At 51.6% G+C, this 24389-nt stretch overlaps 1 protein-coding gene and 1 long non-coding RNA gene across 4 annotated transcripts in view; one reads left to right on the top strand and one right to left on the bottom strand.

Moving 5' to 3' along the window:
- Positions 1-24389, top strand: part of LOC140402296 (uncharacterized) — a 269290-nt gene that overhangs the window by 178110 nt on the left and 66791 nt on the right. The gene's annotated exons all lie outside the window — the stretch shown is intronic.
- The window catches only part of LOC140402295 (cytochrome P450 2C38-like), a 102045-nt gene that overhangs the window by 76994 nt on the left and 662 nt on the right, over positions 1-24389 (bottom strand). The gene's annotated exons all lie outside the window — the stretch shown is intronic.

Here is a 24389-nt window from a genome sequence, read left to right as displayed (position 1 = left end):
AAAACACACAGAAAACACACCGCAACACACAACACTAAAATGGTGGCCAAATACCTCTTCAGTTATACCCTTTCATATCTGTCTTAAGTCATCTAATCACACCCCAATATAATCCTAATTGGTTTGGGTGAGACTCAAACGCATTTTATTTGACGGCAGGCCGTCCATCTTCAATGTGCAACATTAGTTTTAATTGTTTCATGTCTGAATACGTGTGCATGTTATGGAATGCGATAGTCTGCTTAATCTTTACCAGCAAAAACTGGTCTTCTGCTGACTTAGCTGTTATCTGTATTGTGAACAATGGTGCGTTCATGTTGCTATGATGCCTGCTTCGTCCTTGATCTGATTACTGGTACAGCTCATTTCTTAATTTATTAGAACAATAGCTTTTTCATTTTGCTTAGTGAAAATGTTGTTTTTATCTCAAATTAGTTTATGCATGTGTCAGGCTTTTTGTGCCTCTGTTGAAGCTATGTGTTTTGTCATGACCTGAGGTTATGGGTGAATTTTAAATGGATATTTAAAACTGGGGCTTAATATTTATGCTTAAACAGCTATCTTTTACCTATACTAGTTGTGTTAGAAATACCTGGCTTCTACAGGGAAGACCAGACTGGATTCGTTAAGGGCAGGCAACTTAATGCTAATGTCTGGAGGCTTTTAAATATTGTTATGATGCCCTCGGAAGGAGAGGAAACAGAGATTGTGTCAGCGATGGATGCAGAGAAAGCTTTTGATCGGGTGGAGTGGGAGTACCTGTGGGAGGCGCTGGATAGGTTTGGGTTTGGTGAGGGCTTTATCCGGTGGGTGCGATTGCTGTCCCAGGTCCCTAGTTATAGTAGGATTAGCAGTAGTGTCGAACCCGAGTAACGTGTTGAAGTTATCTCCACGTCTGAACCTTCCTTTGTCAAGTGCACCACAAGGAAGCCGCTTATGTTACACCTACAACATAACAAATCATGGTACCAGCACTGAACTGTTTCAATCCACATAGCCATACCTCATCGTACAGTGACAACCAGCAACGATACCCAGGCAAGATGTTCTAGATCCGTGTTCCGCAGAAGCTCCAGTGACACGGCGATCTCCATACAAACTGGCGGGCATTCCAGCAAAAGTTTGAAATCTTCCTGGTGGCAACCGAACTAGAAGACCGGCCGATTCTGAAAAGACAGAGCTTCTGCTCACCATAGCCAGTCCCAGAGCAGAAGAAATCTTTAAAAAATTCAAGTTCTCCAAAGGGCAAAACAGGAGCGACTTCCAGGCAGTCCTGGACAAATTCGGCAAATACTGTGAGGAAAACACACTCCAACCAGCAAGAGAAGCGCCAGTACTCACCACGAGGCCGGGATCCCGGAGCAGAGAACAATTGTGATCGGCGGCCATCTTTCTAAAGGGACTGCACTTGCACAGTTGCGCGAGAAGCGCGCAGAACGGGAAGGTCCGTTTGCGCATGCGCAAGACGGCGCGCATGCACAATCATGAAAATGGCCATCGGTAAAGGAACAGCGATCTGTGCATGTGCAATCGCTTCCTACTCGCTACGTCACATGCGTCATGACGTCAGAGGCCCCGGGCCACGCCCATTTATAGGGGAAACGTCCCAAATCAAAGAAAAAATCTTTTAAAGCTATAAAACGACCTTCCTTCACTTGGAATGACAGCACAATGCCTCAAATTGAACCAGGAAATGAAATTATCCTCCGAAGAGCCCTGCAACAAGCAGTTACCTACGCCCAAACCGATGATTCCGACCTTGAATACTTCGATACCGACCTTTACATTTTCTCTGGTCCTCGCGAGCCCAATGCCAGCTCCGACGCAAACAGTGATGATATGGTCCTAGAAGACAACGACACAGACGAACCTTTCACCTTGGGAGGCTACCCCAGTACCAAATCCAAACCGCAATTAGACGTGTTGCACATTGAAGACGTGTTGCGTATTGAATCCGACACAGACGCGGATTTGTTCTTCGGATTTGAGGATCTTCAGCCCAGCAGATATGATATCCCAACTCGTGAGTGCAGGATGATGCTGCAGCCTGAAACCAAGAGACAGAGAGCGGTACAAGCCCACAGAGAGCGGCCTGCTGCTACACAGAGCGTGGTCCACGCACCGCTCAGGGTTCCCGACTCTACGAAAGAAGACATGCAAGACTCCACACCGCAGTCCTTGAATGAACAAGAAGTGATTCCAGTGTCACAAGCCTCCACAGTGAGCTCGTGGACAGACTCCACAATTGCAGAAACGCAAGACTCCAGAGCGCAGCCTTGAACGAACAAGAAGTGACTCCAGTGTCACAAGCCTCCACAGCGAGCTCGTGGACAAACTCCACGATAGAAGAAACGCAAGACTCCAGAGCGCAGTCCTTGCATACACAAGACGTGACTCCAGTGTCACAAGCCTCCGCAGCGAGCTCGTGGACAGCCTCCACAATAGAAGCAACGCAAGACTCCGACGCGCAGTCCTTGCAGGAACAAGACCATGAGAGTCTAGCAACCTCCTCTGACCAACTAGCAGCAGACGATGCAAGTCTGCCATGCTCAAGTAAACAGCAAGAAGACTATGACAGTCTACCACGCTCCAGTGCATAGCAGGACGACCATGACGGTCTATCGTGCTACAACAAAGAACAAAGCGACGATGACGGTCTATCATGTTACAGTGAAGAACAAAGCGACGATGACAGTCCAAGCCCAAATGAAGGACAACAGCAAGACAATGACAGTCCACCCACATTGTTTGCACCACCAGATGAAGACTCTGACAATTTACCCAATCCAAGTGAACAACAAGCAGCTACTGAGGATCTACCTACGGTATGTGAGATGAGTGACGACAGCATCCCACCTTCCATGCAAGATGTGCAAAGTGACAGACCTCAGCTAGTGTGTACAGAGGCACTCGACGATCACTGTGAGACCACTGGTGACTCCGGTGACACCATGATACTTCCACCCTCATTCGCTCGAACCTCTCCACAAGTCAATGCATTCCTGCATGTTCCGACTCCAGATGTGCAGCTTCAAGAAATCTCAGCTGACTCCAGTGAACCTGTTAAGACTCCGGACAGGGAGCATCAACAAACCAACACTGACTCAGTTAAAACAGATCAGACTCCAGATGGGGAGCAACCAAACGCCGACTCTGATTCACGGAAGCCGGACTTTACTCGAGACAGGGAGTGCCGCAACCTCAGTGATGGCATGCTCAGGGTGACAGCAGATGCCACAACGACAGGAGATGGATCACTTAACAATTACACTGGGTCAGTAATAACAAGCAGCGGCTACAGTCCAAGGGGAATACACTAATATTCACCACAGCTATATCCACACATTTTGTCCACACCAGCAGTGCAGCCAATGACAGCTCATGCTGGACAAACCCAGTATTCAGACATGCAGCAGCCAGGAGTCTATGCAGCATATTCTCAAACAGGCCAGCACTACGGATTGCCCACGAATGGAATCAAGACCGAAGGAGGACAACCGCAAGCACAATCTGCACTACAGACTGGATGCCTTAGTTACAGCCCAGGATTTGCTACACCCCAACTTGGCCAGACGGCATATTCCTATCAGATGCAAGGTTCTAGTTTCACACCATCACCAGGTATTTATGCGAGCAGCAATTCTGTTTCCAATTCGACAAGCTCAACGGTTCTCAGCAGGATCACCCTTCCAGCACAGCATGTGGCCAGAACCAGTATGTACAGTCTTATCCAACTTCAACATATGGCACATCCATGACCTCGAATGATATTGTTGATGGTACCTCTTCAACGTCAACACCTTATCAGCTACAAGATGCCATCCGACAGCACCATCACAAACATCGAAAAAAGAAAGGGACTCCAAATCAGACAGCAAAGTGATTTGACCACTTCTTGGTTCCTGTGGCACAGGGATGTTGATGGCGTTCATAACCAAGAGAGACATTTGACCATGGTGATTGATGGTTTTTGCACTCACGTGAATGATTTGGACTTATTGTTTAATCACTGTTTTCATGACTTGTATATACCTTAACTTATCTACCTGGTTTTGTTCAGTCTTCTCACAAAGTGTGCAGAAAATATGTAACATATGAAAAAGGGGGATGTGGTGATGTGCATCAATGTAAATGCATGTAGACTAGCTAGACACTAGAGGGAGGACCAGAAACATCACACACACACACACACACTCAACCAATAGATCAAGTAGATAGGACATGACCAATAGACATTCACGATACACAAGGAGGTGACACGACCACAGGGGGCATTATACCAACCCATATATAAAGGACACCACACACATGATCTGCCTCTTTCCAGTGGAGACAGTCAGTGAGTAGAGACACAGGGTTGATTCAATATTACACCCACCACGCGGATTGCAGCAGCTGGTTAGTCAGTCTGGGTAGCTATAGTCGGATTAGCAGTAGTGTTGAACCCGAGTAATAGAAGTGTAAATAGTCTAATAAACGTGTTGAAGTTATCTCCACGTCTGAACCTTCCTTTGTCAAGTGCACCACAAGGAAGCCGCTTATGTTACACCTACAACATAACAAATCAATGCGGATCTTAAGGAATTTGGCAGTTTCTCGGGGTATAAATTGAACGTGGGGAAGAGCGAGCAGTTTGTGATCCAGGCTAAAGGACTGGAGAAGAGACTGAGGGACCTGCCGCTGAGGAGGGTGGAGATGAGTGTTCGTTACCTGGTATACAGGTGGCCTGGAAGTGGGATTTGTTGCATAAGTTTAATCTGACCCGGTTGTGGAACAAATGGAAGGGGACTTTAAATGATGGGACATGATCCCGCTGTCACTGGCGGGGAGGGTACAGACCATGAAAATGATGGTCCTCCCCAGGTTCTTATTTGTATTCCAGTGCCTTCCCATCTTCATCCATAAAGCCTTTTTCAAGTGGGTTAATAAGATCATCTCGGGATTTGTGTGGGCGAACAAGACCCCGCGAGTGAAGAGAGTGCTGCTGGTACGCAGTCGGGGGAGGGTGGGCAGGCATGCAAACTTTTGCAACTACTACTGGGTGGCCAACATTGCCATGGTCAGTAAGATTGGGGGAGGGGTTGGCATGGGAGCGGTTGGAGGCGGCGTCATGCAAAAGCACCAGTTTGGGGGCGCTGGTAACGGCACCTCTGCTGTTCTCGCCGGCCCGCTACTCCACAAGTCCGGTGGTGGTGGCGACTCTGAAGATCTGGGGGCAGTGGAGGAGACACAAGAGTGTGGAAGGCGCGTCGGTCTGGTTCCTGCCTGATGGACGGCTGGTTCCAGAGCTGGCAGAGGGCGGGGATTAGGAGGATGGGGAACCTGTTTATAGATGGGAGCTTTCTCAGCCTGCAGGCGCTCGAGGACAAGTTTAAATTGCTGGCAGGGAATGGCTTTAGATATTTGCAAGTGAGGGCCTTCCTGAGGAAACTGGTGGTGGCCTTCCCGCTGCTGCCACCACGGAGGATACAAGACAGAGTAGTGTCTGGTACCTGGGTGGGGGAGGGGAAAGTGTCGGATATCTACCAGGAGCTGTTGGAGGCGGAGGAAACCCCGGCGGAGGAGCTTAAAGGCAAGTGGGAGGAGGAGTTAAGAGGGGAGTTAGAGCCGTGACTATGGGCGGATGCTCGAAATAGGGTCAATTTCTCCTCATCATGTGCCAGGCTCAGTCTCACACAGTTTAAAGTGGTTCACCAGGCACACATGATGTTGGAGAGGATGAGCAAGTTTTTCGGGGTAGAAGACAGATGTGCGAGGTGTGGGGGAGCCCAGCAAACCATGTCCAAAAGTTCTGGCGGTGGTTTGCCAGGGAAATGTCCAAGGTGCGAGGTACGCAGGTGGTGCCGAGTCCAGAGGTGGCGATCTTTGGAGTGTCGGTAGACCCGGGAGTTCAGGGAGTGAAAGAGGCCAACGTTCTGGCCTTTGCCTCCCTGGTAGCCCGGAGACGGATCCTGTTATTGTGGGAGGACTCGGAGCTCCCGAGTGTGGAGACCTGGGTTAGTGACATGGCTGGGTTTCTCAGCCTTGAGAAAATAAAGTTTGCCTGAAGTGGATCAGTGTTAGGGTTCTCCCGGAGGTGGCAGTCGTTCGTCGACTTTCTTGGGGAAATTTAATTTAAAATGTCGGCAGTAGCAGCTTTCCGGGGGGGGGGGGGGGGGCGGGGTAGTGTTGTGTTAGTTTGTTTTTTATTTATTTTCGGTCTGGGAAGACAGAGCAGTTTGGGGAAATATCTATTTTTGCACTATGTTAATGTTTAATGCCTATTGTTCTTTTTCTGTTTTTGATATAAAAGTTTTATAAACATTTCAATTAAAATATTTTTTTTATACCTTTCCTGCAAGTGCTCAGTTGTGGCAGGGTGCAGTTCCACTGGTATCTTATTCAAAAGACCATTCTTCATGTCTGAGGCTAGTGAGTTGCTAGCAGGTTTTGGGGGACTTCGCCATTAAACCCATTCCTCGTGACACACATCAGCTACGTAAATGTTTTTTGCAATCAAAGCCACTGATCGATAACACAGTTTGCATTTAGATTGTGCCCTTAAAATACGAAAACATCACAATGAATTTAACAGAAAAGTTGATCGACAAACACCAGGGGCGAAATTCTCCATTATCGGCGGAAAGTCCGCCGATCGGCGCAAAAAACGGCGCAAATCCCACTTGCGTCACGTCATAAAAATGGGCCGAAAGTCTGCGGCCCGAAATGGGCTAGCAGCGACGTAACGGGATCCGCGCTTGCGCAGTGGTTCACGCCGTGCAGCGTCATACGCGCTGCACGGCGTGACGGCTCATAAGGCCGCGCAGAACCCCCCCACCCGACCGGAACAGCCGACCGCAACACCCGACTTGATGGCTGGCCGTCGCTCAGCCCCGAGGTTCGAGTCACGCGATGTGGAGGCGCTCCTGGACGCGGTGGAGCAGAGGAGGGACGCCCTGTATCCCGGGCACGGCCGCAGAGTTGCCCCACGCCACAGCCGGCGTCTGTGGAGGGAGGTGGCAGAGGCCGTCACCGCTGTGGCCCTAACACCACGGACAGGCACCCAGTGCCACAAGAAGGTGAACGACCTCGTCAGAGCAGGCAGGGTGAGCCTCCCCCATATCCCCCATATCCCCCCTCCCCCATATCCCCCATATCCCCCCTCCCCTATATCCCCCATATCCCCCCTCCCCCATATCCCCCCTCCCCCATATCCCCCCTCCCCCATATCCCCCCCTCCCCCATATCTCCCCTCCCCCATATCCCCCATATCCCCCCTCCCCCATATCCCCCATATTCCCCCCTCCCCCATATCCCCCCTCCCCCATATCCCCCATATCCCCCCTCCCCCATTTCCCCCCTCCCCCATATCCCCCCTCCCCCATATCCCCCCTCCCCCATATCCCCCATATTCCCCCCTCCCCCATATCCCCCTCCCCATATCCCCCATATCCCCCCCTCCCCCATATCCCCAAGTGAATCCAGCCCTAACCTTAACCTCTGCAATGCACGCGCAACCGATGGCGTGCATTCATATACCTGCCTAACACTGTTGCCTTTTACCCCTGCCACCACCCCCCCCCCCCCCCCAGGAGAAGCGCGCACACAACAATAGGGAGCATGTGAGGACTGGAGGAGGGCCCGCTGATGAGAGGCCACTGACCGTACACGAGGAAAGGGCCCTGGAACTGGCTGGCGGACCTGAGGACCGGGAGGTTGCTGATGCAGAGGTCGGGGCCCCACGAGCAAGTGAGCCACCAACAGCCCGTCCCCATATCCCCCCTCCCCTATATCCCCCTCCCCCGTATCACCTGATCACTGCCTGATGTCTAACCATGCATGCTTCATTGTGTATCGCAGGACCAAACGTCCAGGCACCCATCCCCGCAGATGCAGACCGCCCGCAGGATGCCCCTCGGAGACCACAGGAGACGGAGAGACCCGCACCCTCCAGCATGCGACGCCCGCAGGATGCCCCTCGGAGACCACGGGAGACGGAGAGACCCGAACCCTCCAGCATGCGACGCCCGCAGGATGCCCCTCGGAGACCACGGGAGACGGAGAGACCCGAACCCTCCAGCATGCGACGCCCGCAGGATGCCCCTCGGAGACCACGGGAGACGGAGAGACCCGAACCCTCCAGCATGCGACGCCCGCAGGATGCCCCTCGGAGACCACGGGAGACGGAGAGACCCGAACCCTCCAGCATGCGACGCCCGCAGGATGCCCCTCGGAGACCACGGGAGACGGAGAGACCCGAACCCTTCAGCATGCGACGCCCGCAGGATGCCCCTCGGAGACCACGGGAGACGGAGAGACCCGAACCCTCCAGCATGCGACGCCCGCAGGATGCCCCTCGGAGACCACGGGAGACGGAGAGACCCGAACCCTCCAGCATGCGACGCCCGCAGGATGCCCCTCGGAGACCACGGGAGACGGAGAGACCCGAACCCTCCAGCATGCGACGCCCGCAGGATGCCCCTCGGAGACCACGGGAGACGGAGAGACCTGGAGCAACAGGGAGACGACACCCCCGTCACGTGCGGGAGCGTCCACCCAGCGATGAGGGGGGCAGCCACAGGCCCCCGTCACATCCGAGCCAGGACACCACTACCCAGGACACCACTATCCAGGACACCCCTACCCGGGACACCACTACCCAGGACACCCCTACCCGGGACACCACTACCCAGGACACCCCTACCCGGGACACCACTACCCGGGACAGCACTACCCGGGACACCACTACCCGGGACAGCACTACCCAGGACACCCCTACCCGGGAAGACGAAATACCGGACAGTGACTCAGACTGGATGGGTGGAGACGAACCCCCACCCCAAAGTGCCATGGACTCAGAGTGGGACGAAGAGCACGACACAACGCCACTGCTGTCACCAACACCCTCCACCATCGCAGAAACACTCACCACGGTTGGGCACTTTAGTGATGAGGCGTCTGGTACACTCACTGGTGCGCACAACACAGCCGTCCCGGTACAGCAGGTGGAGGTAGGAGCAGCAGAGGGACCGGGCGGTCGGAGGGCAGCCCAGGCCAAGCGAACATCTGCCGCCCAGATGGATCCCGGGTTCCTGCAGTTACCACACCCACACATAGATCCGATGCAACCACCGACACGGAGACGAGCGAATAGGGTGACGGGTGGCTTGCGGCGGCTGCGGTCGCAGGTGGAGGAGTCCACCCGCGTCCAGGAGCTGGGAGTGGTCCCGGTCATGCGTGCCACCCAGGCTGACGCCGCACGGGTGGCGTCCGCGGTGGAGGCAATGGGTGCGACGGTGTCAGACATGGGGAACGGTTTGCGAGGCCTGGGGCCTTCCGTGCAGGCGGCATCTGTGGCCCAGGAAATGGCTGCCCTCTCACAGGAGGCCATGAGCCAGTGCCAGCGCCAGATGGCAGAGGCGCTCAACGCCATAGCCCAGTCTCAGCAGGCCATGGCCCAGTCTCAGCAGGCCATGGCCCAGTCTCAGCAGGCCATAGCCCAGTCTCTGCAGGCCATGGCCCAGTCTCTGCAGGCCATGGCCCAGTCTTAGCAGGCCATCGCTGAGGGCATCGGCGCCAGTGGCCATGTGCGAGCTGGCGTCGCACTGTCGCAGACAGGGTTCGACAACCCCCTGGGCTCCATGGCTGCAAACCTGCAGACCCCTGTCGATACCAGCACGGGCCTCCAGGACTGGCAGCGCCAGATGTCGGGGGCGCGTCGGATGGCCAGTCCGTTCGTATCCCCCACCCATGTAGAGGCCTGGGGGCCATCGGGCACCCCGAGGGAGGAGGAGGTGGTGTGGTCCATCCCGGCTCCCTCTGTAGGGGAGGTCCCGGTACACCGCGACACCTCGGACTCCCCCCCTTCCGTCCCAGGTGCATCGGGTGGGCAACGGGCAGGACAGGCTGGCAGCTCGCCATCCCAGTCGCCCGGGCCGCAGCCTGGCCCATCTAGGCCAGGACGCCCCAGGAAACGGCCGCCAAAGGGATCCAGTGTCAGAGGGCAGGAATCACAGGAGTCCACCTCCAGTTCTGCTGTACCGTCTGGGGAACCACTTAGACGTAGTCAAAGGGCCCGTAAGGCCAAACAATTAGACACTGAGTAAGTTGGCACGGGTGCAGGGCACAGATGAGTTTTAGGGGCTAGGGCACGTGCATGAACTCCTTTGGTTATTAAAGTCAATGTTACACCTACAGAAGCTGCCTTTGTGCTCTGTCCAAAGTGTGCGGGGGTGTCATGTACGTTGAGCGCAAGTGTGTGTGTGAGGGGTGGTCTTACCTCAGCCCCAGGTGAGTCTGCCCCCTTCCCCCTGGGCCGCCATCAACATCCCCCGGGCAGAGGACGGGACCGTGCGCTGCAGTGTCACAGCCGCATGCAGGGATGGTCCGGGTGGATGGTGGTACTGTGGCCATGGGTCAGACATAGTCCAACGATGTAGAGCCAGGAGCTCATCGGAGGCGGGTTGTCATCATTCTCCATGGCCTGCGATAGACACGCGTCCACCCGCAACTGGGTGAGCCCGGCCCATTGTGCCGCCGGTGGATCGGCAATTGGGGGTGGGGGGGTGGTGTGCATGCGGGTGGGGTGTGTGGGGTTGGGGAGGGGGGTGAGGGTGCTGGGTGGGTGGATGGGTGGGGGGTGTGGGTGGTCGGCTGTTGTCATGGTGTGCGGTCTGTGGCCATACTACCCGATTCCCACGCCCATCTAGTCAGTGAAGCGGGCGTCTATCAGTCTGTCCCGTGCCCGCTGGGCCAGCCGGTAACGGTGGACAGCCACCCGCCTGTGTCTACCCCGTCTGCCCTGACCATTGCCCCCATCCCCCTCATCTGGGGAGGACTGGGCCTCTTCCTGCTGCTCCTCCACTCCGCCCTCCTCTGCCTGCGGCACATCGCCCCTCTGCTGGGCTATGTTGTGCAGGACGCAGCACACCACAATGATGCGGCCGACCCTATCTGACCGATACTGGAGGGCGCCCCCAGAGAGGTCCAGGCACCTGAAACGCATCTTCAGCACGCCAAAGCACCTCTCGATCACTCCCCTTGTCGCTACATGGGCATCATTGTAGCGGTTCTCCGCCTCATTGCGTGGCCTCCGTATAGGCGTCATCAGCCACGATCGCAATGGGTAGCCCCTGTCGCCCAGCAACCAGCCCCTCAGCCGGGGATGGCGTCCCTCGTACATGCCGGGGATGGATGACCGCGACAACACGAATGAGTCGTGTACACTGCCTGGGTGACGGGCGCAGACGTGCAGGATCATCATGCGGTGGTCGCAGACCACCTGTACGTTCATTGAATAGGTCCCCTTCCTATTAGTGAACACGGCCCTGTTCTCTGCAGGTGGCCGCACGGCGACGTGCATCCCATCGATCGCGCCCTGGACCATGGGGAACCCGGCAACGGCAGAGAAGCCCACGGCCCGGGCATCTTGGCTGGCCCGGTCCACGGGGAAGCGGATGTAGCGGTGCGCCATGGCATAAAGGGCATCTGTCACTGCCCGGATGCACCGATGCACCGATGTCTGCGATATGCCGGACAGGTCCCCACTCGGTGCCTGGAATGACCCCGTTGCATAAAAGTTCAGGGCCACCGTAACCTTGACGGACACGGGGAGAGGGTGTCCCCCGCCAGTGCCACGCGGTGACAGGTGTGCCAGCAGGTGGCAGATGTGTGCCACGGTTTCCCGGCTCATCCGGAGTCTCCTCCTGCATTCCCGGTCCGTGAGGTCCTGGTATGACTGCCGGGGCCGGTACACACGGGGCGCCCTCGGGTGCCTCCGTTGCCGTGGGGCCGCGACGTCCTCCTCCCCCTCCTCGTCCTGTCGGTCAGGTGTCCCTCCAGCCTGGGCGGCTGCCGCCTGCCCCTCTGCGGCAGCATGCGCCGCCTCTCTGGCACGCTCCTCCTCCTCCTCCTCCTCCTCCTCATCCAGGGCAACATAGACATGAGCGGCTGCCACCACGGCGGCCAACATCGCTGGATGGTCTGAAAACATGACGGCCTGGTGGGGGGGGAGGGGAACGACGACATGTCATCATTGCCCATATCCCCTCCTCCCCCCAGCCAGGTGGCATGGACCGCATGGGTCCAACTGTTGGAGGCTGGCACCTGGCCAGGTGGACCAACTCATTTGCCCTCCCATCACCCACCCCGGCACGGACCCCAACCCCCCCAACCTCCACCCCGGCACGGACCCCCCCCCCAATCTCCACCCCGGCACGGACCCCCTCCCCAACCTCCACCCCGGCACGGACCCCCCCTCCAACCTCCACCCCGGCACGGACCCCCTCCCCAACCTCCACCCCGGCACGGACCCCCCTCCAACCCCCAACCTCCACCCCGGCACGGACCCCCTCCCCAACCTCCACCCCGGCACGGACCCCCTCCCCCAACCTCCACCCCGGCACGGACCCCCCCCCAACCTCCACCCCGGCACGGACCCCCTCCCCAACCTCCACCCCGGCACGGACCCCCTCCCCCAACCTCCACCCCGGCACGGACCCCCCCCCCCAACCTCCACCCCGGCACGGACCCCCTCCCCAACCTCCACCCCGGCACGGACCCCCCCCCAACCCCCAACCTCCACCCCGGCACGGACCCCCACCCAACCTCCACCCCGGCACGGACCCCCTCCCCAACCTCCACCCCGGCACGGACCCCCTCCCCAACCTCCACCCCGGCACGGACCCCCCCCCAACCTCCACCCCGGCACGGACCCCCTCCCGGCACTCCCCCGGAGCCCAGCCTACTCTAACCACCCCCCCCCCCCCCACCCCCCCCCACCCCCGCCGCACACACACACAAGCCGAGACACACCTCTCCTCACGCAATCAGTCTGCGGCCACGCCATTTCCTGCCCAGAGCCAACCCCCCAGGCCGTCACTCACCTCCTCGCTGGTCGGCGTGAGCCTGGAGCACCGGGTCACGCCGATGAAAAGGAGGTTTGATTCACGTCGACGTGAACGGTCATCACGTCGACGGGACTTCGGCCCATCCGGAAGGGCTGCCTTGCGCAGACCCGTGACATTCTCCGCGGCAGCGGCGCCATTAACGCCCCGCCGACTTTTCTCCCTTCGGAGACTTCGGCGGGGGCGGGGGCGGGATTCACGGCGGCCAACGGCCATTCTCCGACCCGGCGGGGGTCGGAGAATGACGCCCCAGAACTGAGATCAAGGAACTGTTGACTCCTATCTTTATCAATACCACAAGATGCGAGGACGTTCCATGTATTGGAAAATTACCACACAACTAGTATGTTAATTCAATTATAGTTTATTATTAAACATAGGATTGGTTCTCTACTTGATAACTTACACGCTACTGCACATTAGACAATATCTAACAGCTTAAATGACCTTGACTTAACTTTCAAGTGACTGGCTCTGTGCAGGTTAGATTATGCCTTTGTCTAGTTCCCCAAGTGTGGCGACTGGAAGTTGTCAGGTATGTCTGGGCTGAGGTTCGTCCTTCTAGCAGCAATCGCGGGTCCCTGAACTTAGCTGGTCGATATGCTGCAGTTGGTGGGGCAGAGGGCTGTCCCAAAAGAGACAGAGCATTGGTCGCGCAGTTCCTCTTATCTTCCGATCTTCTGCGCCTCTTTTTGGGCGGTTCCTGTTCTGTTATGTACTCTGGGATAACACAGGCTGCAACTCGATGCAGCTTTGATCAAAAGATACTCCAGACTTTGAAGTAAGTTCAATGTGATTTATTGAACCATTAGCACAGTTCTCTATGAGTTCGACTCTCCTGCTAATCTTGCTATAGTAACTCAGTCTAACTAACCAGTCTGCTCTAAGCCATATGGTGGGTGTGATGCTTCTGATCTGCCCCTGTCCTACTCTCTAAGTGTCGCCTGTGCAAAGAGACAGAGCATGTGTGCCCTGTCCTTATATATGGGTTGTGTAATGCCTCCTTGTGGGAGTGTCATCTCTGGGTGTCTTGACTGCCCATTGGTCGTGTCGTATTCTATGTGTTCATTAGCTGTATGTCTGCATGTCACAACGTCTCTGGTGCTCCCTCTAGTGTTTACTTAGTCGTAGTGTATTTACATTAACCCCTTGTGTATTGACAGTGATGCATATCACCACAGTCCCAACTTGGGATCCAATGGGTCAATAGTATTTTGATCACCCTAATTGATTCTGGCCAATTAGGGGCGGGCATCTTGATAGCTGGGCGGGTCCTGGTTATTATTGTCCAAGGCACATATGTACTCCCAAATAAGGTGAATAGGCGTCCCCGAGTCTGTTATTACTGTTATAGAACATAGAACATAGAACAATACAGCGCAGTACAGGCCCTTCGGCCCACGATGTTGCACCGAAACAAAAGCCATCTAACCTACACTATACCATTATCATCCATATGTTTATCCAATAAACTTTTAAATGCCCTCAATGTTGGCGAGTTCACTACTGTAGCAGGTAGGGCATTCCACGGCCTCACTACTCTTTGCGTAAAGAACCTACCCCTGACCTCTGTCCTGTATCTATTACCCCTCAGTTTAAGGCTATGTCCCCTCGTGCTAGCCATTTCCATCCGCGGGAGAAGGCTCTCACTGTCCACTCTATCTAACCCTCTGATCATTTTGTATGCCTCTATTAAGTCTCCTCTTAACCTTCTTCTCTCTAACGAAAACAACCTCAAGTCCATCAGCCTTTCCTCATAAGATTTTCCCTCCATACCAGGCAACATCCTGGTAAATCTCCTCTGCACCCGTTCCAAAGCCTCCACATCCTTCCTATAATGCGGTGACCAGAACTGTACGCAATACTCCAAATGCGGCCGTACCAGAGTTCTGTACAGCTGCAACTTGACCTCCTGACTCCGGAACTCAATCCCTCTACCAATAAAGGCCAACACTCCATAGGCCTTCTTCACCACCCTATCAACCTGGGTGGCAACTTTCAGGGATCTATGTACATGGACACCTAGATCCCTCTGCTCATCCACACTTTCAAGAACTTTTCCATTAGCCAAATATTCCACATTCCTGTTATTCCTTCCAAAGTGAATCACCTCACACTTCTCTACATTGAACTCCATTTGCCACCTCTCAGCCCAGCACTGCAGCTTATCTATATCCCTCTGTAACCTGCTACTTCCTTCCACACTATCGACAACACCACCGACTTTAGTATCGCCTGCAAATTTACTCACCCACCCTTCTGCGCCTTCCTCTAGGTCATTGATAAAAATGACAAACAGCAACGGCCCCAGAGCAGATCCTTGTGGTACTCCACTTGTGACAGAACTCCATTCTGAACATTTCCCATCAACCACCACCCTCTGTCTTCTTTCAGCTAGCCAATTTCTGATCCACATCTCTAAATCACCCTCAATCCCCAGCCTCCGTATTTTCTGCAATAGCCTACCGTGGGGAACCTTATCAAACGCTTTGCTGAAATCCATATACACCACATCAACTGCTCTACCCTCATCTACCTGTTCAGTCACCTTCTCAAAGAACTCGATAAAGTTTGTGAGGCATGACCTACCCTTCACAAAGCCATGCTGACTATCGCTGATCATATTATTCCTATCTAGATGATTATAAATCTTGTCTCTTATAATCCCCTCCAAGACTTTACCCACTACAGACGTGAGGCTCACCGGTCTATAGTTGCCGGGGTTGTCTCTGCTCCCCTTTTTGAACAAAGGGACCACATTTGCTATCCTCCAGTCCTCTGGCACTATTCCTGTATCCAATGATGACATAAAAATCAAAGCCAATGGTCCAGCAATCTCTTCCCTGGCCTCCCAGAGAATCCTAGGATAAATCCCATCAGGTCCCGGGGACTTATCTATTTTCAGCCTGTCCAGAATTGCTAACACCTCTTCCCTACGTTCCTCAATGCCATCTAATCTATTTACCTGGAGCTCAGCATTCTCCTCCACAACATTATCTTTTTCCTGAGTGAATACTGACGAAAAATATTCATTTAGTATCTCGCCTATCTCTTCAGACTCTACACACAACTTCCCATCCCTGTCCTTGACTGGTCCTACTCTTTCCCTAGTCATTCGCTTATTCCTGACATACCTATAGAAAGCTTTTGGGTTTTCCTTGATCCTTCCTGCCAAATACTTCTCATGTCCCCTCCTTGCTCGTCTTAGCTCTCTCTTTAGATCCTTCCTCGCTACCTTGTAACTATCCATCGCCCCAACTGAAACTTCACACCTCATCTTCACATAGGCCTCCTTCTTCCTCTTAACAAGAGATTCCACTTCTTTGGTAAACCACGGTTCCCTCGCTCGGCACCTTCCTCCCTGCCTGACCGGTACATACTTATCAAGAACACGCAGTAGCTGATCCTTGAACAAGCTCCACTTATCCAGTGTGTCCAACACTTGCAGCCTACTTCTCCACCTTATCCCCCCCAAGTCACGTCTAATGGCATCATAATTTCCCTTCCCCCAGCTATAACTCTTGCCCTGCGGTGTATACTTATCCCTTTCCATCCTTAACGTAAACGTCACCGAATTGTGGTCACTGTCTACAAAGTGCTCACCTACCTCCAAATCCAACACCTGGCCTGGTTCATTACCCAAAACCAAATCCAATGTGGCCTCGCTGTTATGTTTCAATCTGAGTCCCATTGTCCTGGGGAGGTCTATGATTGACGTCTAGCAGGTGCAGGTTTCTGTATAGGTTCAGGTTGCTTTTTCCAACACACACAAGCTGTGCCTTGTCTTTGTCCCAGCGTGACCATTATCCTTTGCGGGTGGCCATTTTAGATGGCTACATCTATCCTCATGATGCTCCACGTCTCAAGCTTCCACCCTAAACACATTAAAGAAGCCATCCCCTGTGGACAAGCCCTCCATATACACAGGATCTGCTCAGATGAGGAGGAGCGTAACAGACATCTACAGACGCTGAAAGATGCCCTCGTACGAACGGGATATGGCGCTCGACTCATCGATTGACAGTTCCAATGTGCCATAGCAAAAAAACCGCACCGAATTCCTCAGAAGACAAACACGGGACACAACCGACAGAGTACCCTTCGTCGTCCAGTACTTCCACCAGGCGGAGTAACTACGACATCTTCTTCGCAGCCTTCAACACGTCATCGATGAAGACGAACATCTTGCCAAGGCCATCCCCACTACTTGCCTTCAAACAACCGCGCAACCTCAAACAAACCATTGTTTGCAGCAAACTACCCAGCCTTCAGAACAGCGACCATGACACCACACAACCCTACCATGGCAATCTCTGCAAGATGTGTCAGATCATCGACATGGGTACCACCATTACACATGAGAACACCAGGCACTTGGTACATACTCGTGCGACTCGGCCAACGTTGTCTACCTCATACGCTGCAGGAAAGGATGTCCCGAAGCGTGGTACATTGGCGAGACCATGTAGAAGCTGCGACCACGGAGGAACGGACATCGCGCGACAATCACCAGGCAGGAATGTTCCCTTCCAGTCGGGGAACACTTCAGCAGTCAAGGGCATTCAGCCTCTGATCTCCGGGTAAGCGTTCTCCGAGGCAGCCTTCAGGACGCGCTACAACGCAAAATCACCGAGCAGAAACTTATAGTTAAGTTCCGCACACATGAGTGCGGCCTCAACCGGGACCTGGGATTCATGTTGCATTACATTCATCCCCCACCATCTGGCCTGGGCTTGCGAAATCCTACCAACTGTCCTGACTTGAGACAATTCGCACCTCTTTAACCTGGGGTTATCCCTATCTCTAGATCTGTAAAGACTTAATTATATATATGTTTGTGGAACTTACCTCTTCATTCACCTGAGGAAGGAGCAGTGCTCCGAAAGCTAGTGATTTGAAACAAACCTGTTGGACTTTAACCTGGTGTTGTAAGTCTTCTTACTGTTAGCTTTGACAAAGAGTTATCGAACTCGAAACATTAGCTCTTTTCTCTCCCTACTGATGCTGCCAGACCTGCTGAGATTTTCCAGCATTTTCTCTTTCGTTTCAGATTCCAGCATCCACAGTAATTTGCTTTTAACCACTATTCTCCCACTGAATTGATCCTGTTTACATAATCACCTCCTGATAGTTACAGGAGCCTTGTTATGGTAGACATCTGCCATACACACCTATTTACGGGGACGAATGAGAAGTTATTAGAGTTCATGAAATCCATTCCTAAAATGCACTCTGCGTTGGGGGGTAGCTCGACCAGAGCGACAGGGTGATTAGTGGCTATTGTTCCAACATGGACAGGTAGAGGGGCTGTAATATATCCTTCCTGCATGTGCCCAGTAAATCCGCTCAGTGTAATGGTGTCCACAATTGGCCATGGCGCTTTGAGGGACAGGGTGGATGAATTAGCGTTGTCCAGAAGCCTCCTGTGTCGCAGAGAAAATCAATCAAATGTCCCCGGACTTTGCCTTTTACCGGCCTCCCGACATTATTCTATTGTGTATCACAGACCCACGTTAGAGAGGCCAGACACCGTCAATTGAGGGAGTTATATGCAAGATCATCTACAGAGGCGTTTATGGTGTGAGCGTTGCCTTCTTGCTGACTTGGTATGCGATCGTGGTCAGGCCTATTGTTTCTTGGTGGGGGGTTAGTGTGTCCCTGTGGTCTTTGGTATCAGTTATAAGGTGGCGGATTTTGTCTACATTCGCGAGCGAACTGGCCCGATTGCCCATAACTATAACATGACCCTTGGGGCGCATAAGACGGACCCCGTGCCCTGTGTATGGCTCTCTGGGGTATTGTTCCCTTGGATATTGTTCTCTTTGTTATGGGCCAGGGTTTAGAGAACCCCAAAGTGTATCATGGAGTTCACCTGACCCACAGCTTTTACTAGATTGTGGTTATGGGGAGCACGCGGCCCACTCTACAGGTGTGGTACAGCAGAAATCGAAAAGTATTTTTTTAAGCAAAACAATGTTTATTCTATGAACTCAAGTTAACCTTTTTAAAACATACAGTGAACATCTTAGCAACCATCAATTCAAATACATCCCCCAAAGACTACAACACTAATTAATGCTTAATAATTTCCCAAACAACATCCAGAAGACAAAAGAAACACCTTTGAACCGAAGCACGTCAGGTTTAAATTCACTAATGAGAACAGTTCTCACTCTGAATTCACCAAATGATCAAGAGATAGTCTTTACATGGCAGAGAGAAACAACATTAGACCTTCTTTGGCTGGCTGGCAGCTCCAACACTAAAACAAAACCAAAAAACACAGACACACTCAAGCTTTTCTCAAAGTGAAACTAAAAAGCAGAGCCAGAGCTCAGCTCCACCCACACTCTGACATCACTGCAGTAACTTGAGCAGACAAACATTTCTTAAAGTGACATTCTCATGACACCTTGGATATTGTTCCCTGGGATCTTGGACCTCTCCTCTGCCCTCATTTGTCTGAGTACCCATGCTTCATTATGTGTCAGCTCTGCGGGGACGAAGTTTGCGCAAGCCTCTCTACCTGCTTCTGTGACAAGTGAAACTAAAGTGCGGGCCCATTTGGTAGTGACTTCATTGTAGCCACCTGGGTTGGCCAACTCCCGACGTAAAATGGAGAACAGCAAAGGCTGAAGGGAAATTCAGCCAACACAGGCAGAAACTAGCAGGTGCAAGTTTACTGTGTATTAAACTCTGCAAAAGCCCAGACAGCATCGATACAAGCAGCCATCTGCATAATAATGTAGCAGCCATCTACATACTAATGAGCGATCCCCGGGAACATTCGAAACATTTGGCATAAACAAGGCCAAGCCAGACTCCTCGGCGCCAGCAGGAGCCAACACAAAAGAGGTTAACGGACACCTCCAGACCACCCATCGATCAGGGAACCGCTCCAGTATTGGAGAAATCGAACCAAGCGAAAGGCGGGATGCCCCTGGGGACTATAAAGTTAAGCCCCCAAGTTCAAATCGTCCTTCTTGACAGGGTCACTCAGCAACGCGAAGCAACCCTTGAGAGTGACCTGTCCAGCTGCCGCTCCAACGAAATAAGTCTTAAGTCAACGCTCGCTACAAGATAGGCGCTCCTAGCTACAAGTCTATACCACTTTTGAATCCCGCAAACTCAGAACCTGAACGAAAGGCCATTTGTTCCCCTGACCTGGTGGGCCAGTCCGAAGCTAAGTATAGGCCTGTTAGCTGTAGAAGTAGCTTAGAAGTAGAATTTATGCATGAGTAGCGATTTACTGTGTATAATAAATGTGTACTGATTTGAATCTTACTAATTGGTGTGTTGAGTTATTGATCATTACTTGAATTTGAACCTCGTGGCGGTATCATAAAGGTACCTGGCGACTCGAGAGCAAAGGTTATAAAACAGAGCCACTTGAACCAACCAAAAGTTAGCAACATCATCATCTAAGTTAGCACGGTTTAAGTCTCCAAATACTGCCTTAAAATGTATCCAGAGGCGACCGGCAAAGGCAGTCAGATGTTCCCCTTTCCTCTGTCTACATTTATTTAAACCATCTACAGGTTCCCCTCTATTGTAACCAATAGCAATTAATATGGTGTCCCTCATTTCGTCTTGGGTTCCCCCCCTACATTTTGGGGCTCAGGTAGAGCTAATCGTAGAGTGGCCAAGTTTCATATCTATTAATTTTACCTCTTCCCTTTCATCCCACCCATACATAATTTTCTGTTGGCGCGCCTCTTCAAAGAAGCAATGCGGGTCCGCAGTGGGCTGAAATGTTGTAATTTTGTTACATGCATCCCTTAACTGGGTTACCGTGAGTTGTGGGATCTCTCTGAGTAACAAAGTCACTTCTAGTCGAATCCCATCAGAGTCACCAATTAATGTTGACTTCTATCTTTATATTAGGAGGTAATAGGAGGACCTGGAGTATTCCCGATCCTTCTTTCTGTAGTGACCGGATTCATAGGTGCCGGGGCAGTGGGGTTGGTGTGACCTGTGCAACCGGGCCTGCTGGTGCGGCTGGTGCATTTATTACTGGGGATGGTGGCGGCTGCTTTTGACTTTCAGATCTAATTACATACAACTGCGCGCTTTCCTGTAACTCTTCCCAATCAGCCATCTCCTCTTCCTCTGTCCTTACTGTCCCGAAGGTACACATAAATCCGTCTTGAACTGTAAGTAATGCATGTAATCTCTCTATTTCTCGCTGGCACTTGGTGTGGTCAGCGGTGTTTTGCCTTTGCTCCTTAGTGGACTGGTGGAGCGTTCTTAAAGCTGCCTGTAGATTGGCACATTTATTCTCTAAGTGAACGCACATTGTGTGTCCTGGGAGGCCTTGTCATACTGGGTTTGGAAGCTGCTAAAATGGATTATACTGGACTGGTGGGCACGTTTAATAACCGCAATTTCCCTGTCCTTAGTGGCTAACTTCTCCCGGAATTCCTCATTTTTCTTCCTCTCCTCCTCCTTCTCTATTAATTGACTGCGGAGCGTCTCCAAGACCTTCTCGGTTCCTCTTAGCTGCGTCAAGCAGCACACTACGGCCATTGGCTTTTTAAACTTTGTTACATTCTTCTTATAAATTTTACATAAATCCTCCCACCAAGTTTGTCCTATCTTCCCTGGACCCGATTCGATGTTCACACAAAGATATGCCCATAAGGGCCATTCTGTCCTCTTTAAGTATTTCCTTAGTACATCCTCCCATATGGGACACTTCTGTGACATGTCAAGTACTTCTACCTCGGTTTGCTGCTGCGGATTCATCTTCCTCTCTATCAATTGCGTCGCCATTTCCTCACTATTTAATTTGGAAGAGGGGATTAGGGAGTCGATCGAACAACGGTTACGGCTTATGGCTATGTTCCGGTTCACAATCCCTCTCGATTTGCGTGCAAGTCTGCAGAGTTTACCCTATCCTTCCCTGTTAGTTTTTCATGTGGTTCGTGCACATTTCCGAAATTTGGTCATTTGGCCAATACGGAACTCGCGCTTGTGCGTTTTGCCCTATTCCAATTCAATCAAAGTTGTGGGATCTCTCGGAGTAACAAAGTCACTTCTAGTCGAATCCCATCAGAGTTATATTCTATCTTTATCAATACCACAAGATGCGAGTACGTTCCAGGTATTGGACAAACGACCACACAACCAGGATATTAGTTCAATTATAGTTTATTATTAAACATAGAATTGGTTCCATACTTAATAACTTACACGCTACTGCACATTAGACGACAGCTTAAATGACCTTTACTTAACTTTCAAGTGACCGTCTCTGTGCAGGTTAGATAAGGCCTTCATCTGGTTCCCCAAGTATGGTGGCTGGAAGTTGTCAGGTACGTCTGGGCTGAGGTTCGTCCTTCTGGTCGCGGTCGCGGGTCCCTGAACTTGGCTGGTCGATATGCTGCAGTTAGTGGGGCAGAGGCCTGTCCCAAAAGACACAGAGCGTTGGTCACGCAGTTCCTCTTATCCTCCGATCGTTCGAGCTCTTTTGGGCGGTCCCAACTCGGGATCCAATGGATCGATAGGATTTCGATCACCCTCATCGATTCTGGCCAGTTAGGGGCGGGTACCTTGATGGCTGGGCGGGTTCTGGTTATTATTGTTCAAGGCACATATGCACTCCCAAATAAGGTGAATAGGCGCCCCCGAGTCTGTTACTGCTGTTATGTTTCAATCTGAGCCCATTGTCCTGGGGAGATCTGTGATTGACCTCCAACAGGTGCAAATTTCTGCATAGGTCTAGATTGCTTTTGCAAACTGTATTTTCTAGTACACCTGGTAATCTATAATGGGTAAAAGTGAGCGTTAAGACCCTAGAATTAAATACCATTTTAAAACTCACTCATAGCAAAACACACATTCAGCACAATTCATTTCAAAACATCCAGCTTACAAGATAGCATGCCATTGTTCGAACACAACTTTAAAATACATTGTTTCTGATAGAGCATGCGCTTTAATGAATACATTTCTCCAAAGGCAAGCTCCACGACAACAAGGTGGCTAACAGCCAATACAGAAAAGAGTGCTCAGACCTCATTCTTCAGCTCAGCCAAGAATCTATGTTTCCTATTAAATGAGTGACAACTAACACTCGACTCAAATTTATTTGATATTAACCTAAACCAATTAGGATTACATTGGGGTGTAATTAGATGGCTAAAGACAGATATGATATAGTATAACCGTGATGGATTTTCGGCCATCTCTCGCTCTCTTTCTGGATCATTCTCTCTCTCTCTCTTTCCGGAATCAATCTATACTTTGATTTAACTATTCGCTGTCTTTCATATTTCATTTTCAGATTTTGACTTCTAAAGTTATTGCGAGCTGTTTGCCTAAGCAAGAAAATCATTTCTGTGATTCTTTGAAAGTTTCAATTGTCTACAAATTGCCTCTCTGTGAGTCCTATGCTGGCTGGACGTATTCGAGAATTAAACTTTTCAATGACTCCCAATTGTAATCAATAGAAGACAAATAAAACCATTCTTATTTGCACCTGAGAAGTTTTAACTTAAATTTCTACTGAGTTCTATTAATCGCAAAGTGCTGTTAGTACCGCACGGTAGATCTAACACCAACACACACAAGCTGTGTCTTGTCTGTGTCACAGCCTGACCACAATTCCCATTATCCTTTGCGGGTGGCCATTTTTGATGGCCACACAACAGATATTAAAACAGATGTCCAAAATTTAGTTGGAAAGGTTGGTGCGGAGATCAATCTTAAAGAAGACACAGATGGTGACATTCAAGAAGTTAATTCTAGAGACTGGCACCTAGAAAGCTGAAAACACATCCACCAATGACAGAGCGAGTTGGGAATGAAAAAGAAGTGGTGAGGCCATATAGTGATTTGAACACGAAAATGAGAATTTGAAGAGAGGAGGCCAACCAGGAGATCATGACTGTAATCTAAAGAATGGAAGTGGAGCAGACCCGATGGTCCGAAAGGCCTACTGCTCCTCCGTCTGATGGTCTTAAATGCATCAATGTGGGATTCAGCAACAAATGGGCTGAAGCACGGGTAGTAATGGATGACTGACTAGGCGGTTTTATTGCTGTTGCACAGGAACTTTGGTCTGCCAGTTTCAGTTAGGATAGTTTTAGGGACACTAGTAATACACTCAATATCGCTAGTACAAGTCCACCAACCTTTATTTCTGAGCAGTATAAGTAACCTGAGCTGGAAAATATAGCTTGTTTGAATATTGGTTGGAAAATATTTGGTTTGGCAGTGAGTCTTGCTTTAGTGGGTCATCGACACTCAGTAATTTTACTAAACAGTTTTATAAGAGCTTCTTGGATGAATCCTCAGAGGCACTCCGGCCAGTGTGAATTTCATAGAATTTACAGTGCAGAAGAAGGCCATTCAGCCCATCGAGTCTACACCAGACCCTGAAAGAGCACCCTACTTAAGCCCACATAACCACCCTAATCACGTAACCCAGCAACCCCAACTAACGTTTTGGACACTACGGGCAATTTAGCGTGACCAATCCCCTAACCCGCACATTTGGATTGT

This window comes from Scyliorhinus torazame, chromosome 25 (assembly GCF_047496885.1).
Source record: "Scyliorhinus torazame isolate Kashiwa2021f chromosome 25, sScyTor2.1, whole genome shotgun sequence".
NCBI lineage: Eukaryota > Metazoa > Chordata > Chondrichthyes > Carcharhiniformes > Scyliorhinidae > Scyliorhinus > Scyliorhinus torazame.
This window is presented reverse-complemented; position numbering and strand designations above follow the sequence as displayed.